This window comes from Artemia franciscana, chromosome 1 (genome assembly GCF_032884065.1).
Source record: "Artemia franciscana chromosome 1, ASM3288406v1, whole genome shotgun sequence".
Taxonomy (NCBI): domain Eukaryota; kingdom Metazoa; phylum Arthropoda; class Branchiopoda; order Anostraca; family Artemiidae; genus Artemia; species Artemia franciscana.
Genome location: NC_088863.1, coordinates 16,971,873 through 16,984,700, shown reverse-complemented (window position 1 = coordinate 16,984,700; position 12,828 = coordinate 16,971,873).

Here is a 12,828-nt window from a genome sequence, read left to right as displayed (position 1 = left end):
GAGATTCAACCGTGAAAAAATGTTCTACTCATGCCTGCTTTGTTTGTATGGGTTGGGATGTTGGTCATCATACGGGAACTGCACCAATGTTGATGATGATGAGGAAAAGTGTAGATTTTGCAATCCATGCAAATTGCATAGGGAAAATGCAGTGCAAATGAAAAAATTTAATTTCTATTTTGAAAAGGTTTGTGACTCTCACACTAGAGGTTTCCTATGCTTCAAATGCTTTTGTGATAAATATAATAAATAAAACAACTTAGAAACAATAAGGAAATTATCTCAAGACACTGGAATTCAATTCAATGAATATTTGGGACCTATGTCCAAGGGACGTCTTCAGCACAACTATATATATATATATATATATATATATATATATATATATATATATATATATATATATATATATATATATATATATATATATATATATATATATATATATATATATATATATATATATATATATATATATATATATATATATATATATATATATATATATATATATATATATATATATATATATATATATATATATATATATATATATATATATATATATATATATATATATATATATATATATACTAGCTGTTGGGGTGGCGCTTCGCGCCACCCCAACACCTAGTTGGTGAGGCGCTTCGCGCCCCCCCAAGCCCCCCCGCGCGCGTAAGTCGTTACGCGCCATATTAGTTATGCGCCATTGTAGTTGTGTCCCTGTGTCCCACCTGTGAATATAGATGGATTTATATATGTGTTTCAAACTACGTAAAAATTGCGAATAAACAACATTCTTGGCTTTCCCATTGTCTGTGCATATACAAAGCCGTATGTACTAATAATGACGTCATATGCAAACGCTCTTTTTACAAACAAACAAACATGCATCCACACAACTCGTTTTTATATAGATAGATAGATAGATAGATAGATACAATACAAATTAACTGCGTAAAACTTGCGAATATACAACATTCTTCGCTGTCCAATTGTCGCTGCATATAAATACATTGTCAGGTTTACCGACCCTCGAACATGCAACGTACAATTTTCCATGGGAAAAACAATCAGTATTAAGATCTATACCACATTTTTCTAATGATTGACCTTGAGCTTTGTTAATGGTGATTGCAAATACTAATCGAATTGGGAATTGCAATCTTTTAAATTGAAAAAGCAGATCCGTTGAAATCATGGGAATGCGAGGAATAAGAACAGCCTCACCCTCAAAAGGCCCTGTCAAGATTGTGGCCTCTATTAGGTTTTCCATTGTTTTTTTACGGCAAGTCGAGTGCCATTGCAAAGCTTTGATGGGTTTATATTTCTTAAAAGTATTATTGGTACGCCTATTTTTAGTTGTAGCACGTGTGGTGGAAACCCTGAAAGATCTATGGAATTTAAAAATTCAGATGGATAATTAACCGCTTCATTTGGTTCCAAAACTGTGTCGACTGACTTGTAAAGGACTGCCTGGTCTCGAATCTTGGTCAAAACAATATTGTTGATTTCGTGGACGTCTATATTTTTGGGTGCGAGAATCGCTCTTTCACTTAGCCATTTATTATTTTTATAATTTTTTAGAATATTCGGAAATACTTTTTCAATCAATTCATTTTTGGACGTCTAAATTACAGAAATCAGCAGGTAGTTGTATACGTCCTGAAATTGAGTTTACTGGGAGCTTTCCGTTTCCAATTGTCAGCAATTGATCTGAAAATATTTGACCAGAGTCATCGTTTTGCAATCGGACACGCATATTTGTAGTTAATTTTAATATTTTTACGTGTGCCCATAAATTAGAATTTTTCAGGCAAGCATTCATTCGTCTTCAATGGCTCTGGTGGTGCAGCCAATAGAGGAAGTTTAACTTTTCCTGAGGCGCAACACATTCCCATTGTTTCACCATTGAATTTCAAGGCCTTGCAATAGGGACAAATTTTAGACATTGTCCCGATTTGAACACATCTACTCAAGCTATAATCATCGACTGGGTTGTACCTGAATGCCAGGCGATAACTTTCAGGTTGCTCTGATTCCTCGGCACGAATTCTTTTCTTACTTTCTCTATCAGCAGCAAGCCTGATTTCTTGCTGTTCTTGTGATTCCTCGGCACGCTTTCTTTTCTTACTTTCTCTATCAGCAGCAAGCCTGATTTCTTGCTGTTCTTGTAATTCCTCGGCACGCCTTCTTTTTTCACTTTCTCTTTTAGCAGCAAGTCTGCTTCCGCGTTGCTCTGGTAGTTCCTCGGCACGCTTCCTGTTCTTTTTTTCTCTATCAGCCTCAAGCCTGTTTCCATGCTGTTCTTTTGATTCCTCGGCAGGCTTTCTGTTCTTTCTTTCTCTATCAGCCTCAAGCCTGTTTCCTTGCTGTTCTTTTGATTCCTCGGCAAGTTTTCTGCTCTTTCTTTCTCTATCAGCCTGAAGCCTGTTTCCTTGCTGTTCTTTTGATTCCTCGGCATGCTTTCTTTTCTGACTTTCTCTATCAGCAGCAAGTTTTTTGGCATAGACTCTTTGAGCATCTTCATCGGCTTTTGCCATGGTAAGTTCATCAGTCATTGTAAACTTAAACATTAATAGATTTCTACGTGAACATATGTCTTAAATATCTTGAATGACGTCACTGTCAAAGCAAAAATGACGACAACTAATTTCATGACGTCAGTCAACACAGAAACATGACGTCACCTGATCCACAGACAGACACACAGACAGACAACTTATTTATATATATATATATATATATATATATATATATATATATATATATATATATATATATATATATACATTAATACATATTAATATATAATAATAATATATATGCTTATATAATAATATATATGCTTGCTATTTATAAATCAGGTGAATTGGTACATGAAGAAATAATTAAGCAAGAAAATGAATTAAGCAGAACTGTACAGTTTTTTCCTCGTAAAAAACATATGAAACAAGTTAAATTAAATGGCTATAAATATTGCGTAATGTCTGTAGATTTTGACACATAAATAAAATCCTTCTTACTTTCCACCCCGCTCTTCAAAATACATGTTTACTTAGTAAGAATATCGTAGAAAAAAGCCAATAGCCCCTTTCTGTTTAAATTAGAATACAAGTAATTTTCTCTTCGGAGCCAAATAGAATCTTTTCACGGGAACCAACACACAGTGACGTCACAGGTTCGATTTCAAAAATTAATTATTGTGTCTTAGCTTTTGAAGGGTTTAGTTAAACTTAATAAATTATAAATATTTATAATCCTAGTTAAAAGAAAATTGGTTTGATAGTTATATTGAAAAAAATTACATCATCCCAACCAAAAAAACATGCTGAGAAAATATACACGCGAAAGTTTACTCATATGCCGGGTAACTAAATAGCAAATTACTACCAAAACGTTCTTTTTAAACAGATGAACTTTCTTTTCAAATATGAGCCTTATTAAACAAATAAGACACGATTGCGTACAGATTTCTGACGCGTATTTGGATTCCTTCCCGAAATTCCTCCATTGAGTAAAAGATTCTTGGGAAATAAGGCAAGACTATTTCACAAAATATTTTTTGTTTCATTTGACACATAGAATCACTTTAAAAATTTGCCGGCTAATGCGCTTGACCCCATAACTTTCAGGCTCCGATCAAAACATGTTAGCCAGTCGCGCTACAGTGACTTGTCTTGAGTTATATACTAATGGGATGGTAATAAAAAAAATATGGTTTAGAAAATTTATCTAATCAAATGATCTCTTATGAATGGAGAACATCTTAAGCGAAAAGAGAATAGAAAATAAATATAATTGAACTATTAGAAAAGAAGATTCAGACATTGGAATGGAATACACAATTGCAGGAGTGAAATAGTTGATCTATTTGCACCTAGGCTTTTCGATTATAAGGCAGCTGATTTTGAAAAGAAATTTAAGATATTAGATAAAGGTATGATTTTAGAGGTCATTGAATGAAAAAATAAAGACAAAATAAATTATTAAGATATTGAAATATCCTCTAAATATTACATTATCTAATTTTATCGGTAGTATAGAAAAAATGGAATATAACTGAACCCTTGTTTTGGAAGTCCTGTTATGATCTTAAAGCTCAGGATGGTAAATAATAAAAATGTCCGAAGTCTTCCTTTGAAAGGGGGTGAATTGATGGGGTGATCTAAATCCCATATTCACATTGTGAAAAGTATAAAAATAAGAACAAATTTGATTTCCAGGCACCTGTTCTCATGTTGAATGTAGGAATGAAAAATTGTAAAAATGTGGAATAATTGATATTAAAATGATGTAAAACAGACTCAAAATAATGTGAATTGATGGGGAGAGTTAGGTGGTCCATCAGCATAGTATAGTATAATAATTAATAATATATATATTAGCGGTAAAAAGCAGTGAAATCGATCAGTCTTATACAAGTAATTCGATCGCGTTAGATTAGACCTCGGATTGTGAGATAGCTTCAACTCAACGTACACTACAGTATTCATGGTATAAAATAAGTGATCAGTTTAAAAATAAAACGTTTTAATACAGGGAAAAAATAAGGATGAATAGGTCAACGATGTTATACCCACTGGGTTGTATGACGAAGCGGCTTTAAATTATTTATTAATTCGTTATTTTAATTCACCCCTAGATCGATGAGCAATCAGTAAATCATGCAATCTAGCAACAATGTAATTTGTTATTATACTGAAAAGGAAATATAAATCTTAGTTTAATAGTGATTTGTATTTTATTTTAGGATTTTAAGAATGAAGCTAAACTAAATAATAAATATAATAAAAGTACTAAAGTTTCTAGTATTACTAGAAATACTGATAAAATACATGTTCACTGCTCATTAGTTGATAGTTAAATTGTGAAGGGGAATGCAACCTCTGATGTAATATGGAGTTTTGCTCCAAAAACAGAACCTAGAACGCTACTCTGTGAGATTCCTATAAAAAGGCAATATCTTCAAATCAATCAGAACGATTATATCAACGCGCTAAAAATTACTATAACTGGTCAATTAGGAAGATTAATTGGCCTAAATGGAGAACAAATTCTATGTGTTTTGAAATTGAAAAAAGTTTAATGAGATAATTTAATAAAATTCATCTATAGCAAATTTCTAGCTATAAGAAAGAATCATTGCATACAAGGCAGTATGGTTATGGGATCAGTATTGTTCTTTTTAATATCGCCAATTCTTAATTATCCAGGATGTCCATAAAAAATATAAAAGATGAAAAGATGAATATAAAAGATGAAAGCTCATCTATGACACTATGATTAAACTTCAAATGGAATTCTTTAAAAATAGAGCGATTGAATATAGAAAAGACTGGAAATATTATAATCAAAGAGAGTTGAAATGATGTGAAATCTCTAAAAGATATAGTTTAAAATAATAAGAGATATTTGAACAAACATCTTGATGAATCAAGAAAAGGCCTATTGGACGCAATACTTTTAGGCAAGGAGCTTAAGGTACATCTCCGGTGATGCTCTTGTTGAGCATCGGTGACTCGGTGACAATCAAAGATCAGCCTCCACTGTTTGAAAATCCTTTAAAGTCTATTTAATAATTTCTACCATATTAAATTGTAGTGAATCAAGTTGTTGCTCCTTATTGGGAAATATTTGGAAAGCCATTTATTGATAATTTCTACGACCAAATATGAATATAAAGAAATTAGAGAAAACAATGTGAATATATCTCAACAATTAACCAATAGTTTCATTTAAAAGACCTGGAATCTTGGATTCTTCCAAGTGATAGTTACCTTAATGCAATAGTGAAAATAACACAATTGGATGGAATAAAATTTGCGAAATAATGATGAAGCTTTAACATATAATAGATTTAATTTGACCAGAAATGCTGAATATATAATCAATGGCAAGTGTATTGAAAGAATTAAATATGTAAGTATAACGACTACTGTTGAAAACTTATTAGAACTTTCAGGTGACTATAGTAAAAACGCAGCTACTAATATGCTTTGGTATAAAGATAAAACCCAATCCGTTGATTCCTTTAAAAAGGAAAATGAGTTTGAAAACACTTGTATACGTGCTGCAGCAGGTGGTGGGACCGTTACAACAAAACAAAGTAGCGCTTTAAATAGTGGTTTATTTAAGGTTGAATAAAACTAAAGAAAGTCACGTCGTTATTATGTATTTACCAGTACCATGATTATTTGGATTTTGTCAAGATATTCATCGTATTTCTAAATGTGCTACACACCAAGTTATGTTAAAAATAACGTTTTTGCCAATATATTGTAAAATCGGGAACTCAAAATTTTAAAGTAGACTTAATTCATTCATCAGCGATGTTACCAGCATTACATCCTAGTTTACACATAGCGACTAGTTCAGAAGCTGGATTAATAAAGAAGGCGGGACAATTAAAAGCTGAAATAGGAAAGAGCAGCTCATTTGAAATAAGAAGGGAAGTTTGTAATACCTATTAAAGTGATAATAAAACGGATAAAGAATTAACATGAAGGATAGTCAGTGAATGCTGTTATACAATTATAATTAATGTTATGCTACAGAAATCTGAAATTGATAAGATTTACACGAAACTTAATATGGTATTTGACCATTGGAATGCTAATAGAATTGAAGTGAGAGTAAATTGATATAAATATCGACAAGAAGATTTACAATGTGATTTCAATAATACTAATGAAGATTATTCTAACACTTATCAACGATTTTTACAATTATGATATAAATAAAAAAATGTTTTGATAGTGGAATAGTTCTAAGTTACATTGATTTTAAAAAGTATATTCTTTTCTTTTATTTAATGTTTCAAAGCATGAATCAAATATTTATCAAACTGGATCGATTGAGGATATAAAAATTTAAAGTTTATTATATCAAGTACCTGCTAATCCATATAACATTTATTGCGCTATAATTTCAGAACGAAAAGCGATCATGGAGGTCGTTGATAGTAAATTGTATGTTAATATATAAATTATTTTCGATTTGGAAATAAAAAAATAGGGTAATAGGGACTAATAAATGGAGAAACTTTTAAGCCAAATGAAGATGGAAAATATTACAGGAATAAAATTTTTTACAACTAAATGTGGAAATAAACTCGTTATTACTATTGATTTTAAAGGTGAAATGGTTGATTAATTTGCACCTAAGCGTTTTGATTCTAAAGAAGATGTACTTGAAAAGAAATTTAAAAAAATTAGATAAAGGTATGATTTTAAAGTCTGTTTAAAGAAAAAAGTTGAGATAATATATATTTTTTGATATTGATATCGAACTATCCACTAAATATTATATTGCTGTATTTTATCAGTAGTATAGGAAAAATGAAATATAATTAAATTCTCATTTCACGGATTCATCAATTTCCAATTTCACAATGCTCAAGCTCATGATGCGAAAATGTACAAATTTTTTAGATTTTTATTTAAAATGGTGTGAATTCAACTGAAAATGGGATAAATTAATAGGGTTATATATGTGGTGCTTAGAACCCGTGTTCAAATTGTGAAAAAATGTAAAAATGAGACAAAAGTAAAAATTTTGATCATTTCACGGATTCATCAAATTCTAATTTAACAATGCTCAAGCTCATGATGCGAAAATGAACAAATATTGGACATTTTAATTTAAAATGGTGTGAATTCAATTGAAAATGGTATAAATTGATAGAGTGATATATGTGGGGCTTAGAACCCGTGTTCAAATTGTTAAAAATGTAAAAATGAGACAAAATTGATTTCCAAGGACCTGTTGTCATTTTTGAATATAGGGATGGAAAATTGTAAGAAATCTGGAAATTTCAGGCTAAAATATTGCAAATTCGATTTAAAAGGGGGTAAATCTAATTGATTTAATGAGTGGTCATGAACATGCATTTACTTTACTACTGATTAGTTAAAATGATAGGACTGAAAATGTTTTTTTAAATGGTAAAAATAGATAGTTTTACAGGTGTCTTTCTGAATATAGTCAGGATTTTAATAAGTTTTGTTATTAAAACACCCCATAAGCTTGAGAAGGAAAGCCATCCCCCCCAAAAAAATCTAAAATAAAATAAACAATGAGTATAATTAAGTTTAAGCAGACAAGATTTTGTATACGAAACTAACAACTAAAACCTCAACCCTCCCCCTTATTTAAAAGAAATTTCGTGAGTATTATAATCACAGTTCATCAAGTCAAACATAGTTTAATTTTAGCCGGAAATATTTTCTTTGTAAAGGGGCTTAAGAGCTTCTGAGTGAATTTTGTCAGAAAGCGGTTGCTTCGGACAAAGAAGCCATTGAGATGCGGAAATAATGTGATCATAGAGATAAGGGAGATCATAACATAATATTGACAATAACATACTGAAATAAGGGTGATCAAACGTAAAATCCAATAATTGAGGGCTTTGAGCAATAGGTCGCAAATTTTCATAGATTTCTAAGTATTTCTCTAGGAAATTGATTTTTTATTAAAATTGAAAAAAAAATTGAAATAGAATGCATTTTTAATGACGATTCCATGTGAGAAATTGAACAGATTTGTTTTTGATTCTAAACACGACTTTGAATAAAGTTTCAGCCCCCTAAGTTGAAGGAGCAGAGGCCCCCTTAACTCTCTTAAAGTTTAAATCCCTTTCAGAACAAAGAAAGTGACGTATTATTTGCTATGATATGCCCCATAGTTTCATATCAGTACCATGTTTTTGCCTATATTGGGATGCATTAAGGTGGGATGAAGAGCAATGGGGATAACTTATTCGAGTCAAATTCAAAATGGACGGAATACTTGTTGGAATCATGATCTTTAAGGGTCAATTATTGGGAAAACTAAAAATTAGATCCAGGAAAACTCGGGTTTAGAAGGGTTTCCTTTTCCTAAGAAACCAAAGGTATGTGACAATGATTTAGGGACAACCATGCAAAGTGAATATATGGGACCCTCACGACCTGGTTTCAGCAATCAAAGTGTGGAGATTAGACCTTCATCTGCCACCATGATAATGGCCACCAATAGTAAATGCAGAGGTGCCATCTGGGGGTCAGGGGGGCAAATGCCCACCCCAGATTTTATAGGGGGCCCAACCTTCCACCACAAAGGGCCCTTTGCCGGCAATAATAATCCATTATGTCCAACACAATCCATTCTGTCCAATTAATTTGAAATTACTGCACGCCAATTAACCAAAGAGCGTAATTACCTGACGACCATTTGGATAATTACGCTATTTGCTATTAACCATTGTAAGCTTTGAAAGTAGGTAAGATTCATAATAAATGTCTCAAGTTCTGTCAAATGCCCATTTCCTAGGTGATTATATTAATATTATAAATTCTGAATATTTGCAGTAATTCCTCTAAGTTGACAGATTAAAATAGGTCAGTTCCTGTCAAATGTTTCGATGTTTATTTCCTTGTTTTAGTGAATATAAGCCACCGTTTTAGATTACTAGAGTCAGTTCTTATTCTGTTTCTGTCCTCGTTTTATGTTCATTTACTGTATCATATGTGCAAATAAACATTTTTATGCTTGACACATAAGCCTTATGAAAGTTAGAGATGCTTGGCATCCTATACCGGTCGAACCCCAGATTGTAGGCCAACGCTACCATAAGACTCTAAAGACGAGAGCACAGAGAGAAGTAGAAGACATTACATCATTAAGCCTATTAGCTTTTTAGTTAGGTAAATAAAAAGGTATTAATAGCCATTAGCATTAGAACTGAAAAGATCACGAAGCATCTAAAACAATTTGTGACAACTTCGTTTAATCAGGAAATCGGACTTCTACTTTGGTGGATGAAATCAAGCGAGAGTACTTCGAGACTTTCGACCGTCTACTAGTCGAATTTGACAGAAGGTTCACATATAACTTGCCAGTGCTGAGCACACTCGAAGCCTTGTGTCCAAGATCAACAAAGTTTATGGACACAGAGTTGCTCAAGCGTTTCTCTGCTCTTTACGCCGAGCTGGATATCAACGACATTCTTTTCGAATCTCAAGCTGGTATTGCCAAGCGTTTCTTGCTGGATGAGGAGAAAAAGCCGGAAAACTTCCGAGACATTCTCGACCATCTTCAGGAATTACCAGTGGCTTACTCAGAAGTAATTAAAGTACTTCGTATTGCTGCCACATTTCCTGTGACAACAGTGGGCAATATGCGTTTTTATTTTAGCCTAGAAATAGTGAAAAAATACCTGAAGTGTACAAAAGGAGACGATCGTATCAGTCACCTCCTTTTCCTTTTTGTAAATATATTTGATCTGAAAGATTTCTGCTGAAGGAAAACGGAGATTGTGGTTACAACCCTCAGCATGTTCATGAAGATTACTTTCACCGACGTATTGTTTACTTAAATATGAAAGTTTCTTGCTGAGGAAGGGCAGCCTGTAGTCTGGTTGAATTTTCCACTTTTAGTTTACTCGCTTAACCTCGTTGATTGTGATCTTCGATGTTATAATTAATCTTAGAGGTCAGTGTGGCTAAGTTCCATATATGGTTACAGTACATTTCCAAGCAACACATGGGTGCTGAAAATGCGTTTTTACTTAGAATATTCAATCGATGTGCTCCCAAAACCAAATAAAAACATTTTTTCTTACGCGACACGAAGTGAGTCGGGAGGGGGGGGGGGGCAATATGGAGTTCATACCCACCCCAAGAATTTGCCCAAATGGCGCCTCTGAGTAAATGGTGTCCATTTATGGATACAAGTAAATGGATATAAATATCCACAAGAAGACTTGAAGTGTGGTTTCAATAATGCTAATGAAGGCTATTTTAACGTTTATCAACATTTTTTGCAGTTAGGATTTAATCATAAAATACTGATATTAGAACAGTTATAAGTTCCAATGATTTTAAAACAATATATCCTTTATTTTGATTTGATGTTTCAAAGCATGAATCGAATATTTGTTAAAGTGGATCAACGGCTGATATAGGAATATAAATTTTATTAGATCATGTACCTGCTAATCCATTTAGCATATGATGCGTTATACTTTCAGAAAGAAAAGAAATTATGGAGATCATTGATAGTAAAATATAGGTTGATTCATAAATTATTTTCGATTTGGAACTTTTTTTCATGAAATAAGCAGATACTAAATGAAGAAACTCTTAAGCAAAATAACAAATTGAAAATATATGTGATAGAACTATTAGGAAAGAAGATTTAGACATTTAAATGGGATATGCGATTACAGGAATGAAAAGAAAATATGGAAATGAACTCGTTATTAAAGATAAAATGGTTGATCTATTTGCACCTAAGTGTTTTTATTCTAAAGTAGATGACCTTGAAAAGAAATTAAAAAAATTGATAAACTAGTAATTTTAAAGGCTCTCGAAAGAAAGAAAAAATGAAGATAATATAAATTACTCATATATTTGTATCTAACTATCCACAAAATATTAAATTATTACATTTTATCAGTAATATAGGAAAAATGGAATATAATTAAGCTCTTATTTCACAAGATCTGTTTTGATCTTAAAGCTCAAGATGCGAAATTGTAAAAATGTCGAAAATTTTAATTAAAATGGTGTGAATCCAATTCAAAATGGGATAAATTGATGGGGTGATCTAGGTGGGGTCTAGAACCCGTGTTCAATTGTGAAAATGTATAAAAATGAAACAATATTTTATTTCCAAGGACCTATTCACATTTTGAATGTAGGGATGAAAATTGTGAAAATGCCGCAAATTTTTTTTAAAATAAATTCAGTTGAAAAGGGTGGAAATTTAATGGATTTGATGATTGGCCCAGAACAAACATTTACAATACAACTCGTATCTGAAAAATTGATGATGAAAAATTGACGATGAAAATCGTGATGAAAAATTGCTTATTATATTTACAATAGATCTTTGAAATGGTGATATTTTAGTTGTTAATTTCGCAGACAAAATCTTATCAGCTTCAATTTAAGTATACTAATCTTTTTTAGAGCCCAAGGGGGGGGGGGAATACTATGGAAAGGAAACACCTCTATCCCTTAATGTAATTAAAAATTTATTTTTTAACTGTAGGTATACACGAATCATATCTTTTTTATAAATCCCTCTGTCACTGTTCATCCTGTAAACTACAATGATAACTGTCCTCACTTGTATGCACATTTAATACCCTGGAGAAACAGAGAACTATCTGGTCCACAAACCAGTAAAAGGATTAATAGACTCTTGTTTAAGCCAATTAACTAGAAATGTCCGGTACTTGTATCCATTAGACTTTTTGGAATCAAAACAAGTCTTGCGTAAACTCTACCAGAACAAATGATGTTGAGCCTCACACCCTATTTTCATCGGATTACACAGGTTTTCTGGGATCAAAACAAGTAACGTTAATCTTCAAACCTACATCATTTACAAGGTCATTTGGATTAACGTAAGTAAACATTAGACCTAATAAACAACGGATTAGCGCCATGAAGAATGTCACTAGGGCTTGGCACGGCTCAAGGAAGCCTTATGAATTTTTAACAGGGCACTAAGATAATTTGTTACATGCGGGGGTTCTATACTATGGATCAGCGTCATGGAGAAAACCCAGAAGTAATGGCCGTTAAACCTACTTCGTGCTTATAAACTAGTTTAGAAGAAATAATTAGTGGCTATGGGTGTGCTTGTAGTGCCTGTAGCAATACTACAATTATGCTAGTCAGGAGTTGGAGTATTAAGTTCTAATTTTCAGGGAATGTTGAAAGTTACAAATAGCTAAATCAAAATACACCTTGGTCAACCAGAAGAGGGTTCATCTACAATCAGAAGCGGCTTAGGGTACTAGGTCTAAACTTCCTCTTTTCATTAGCTTCTAACACT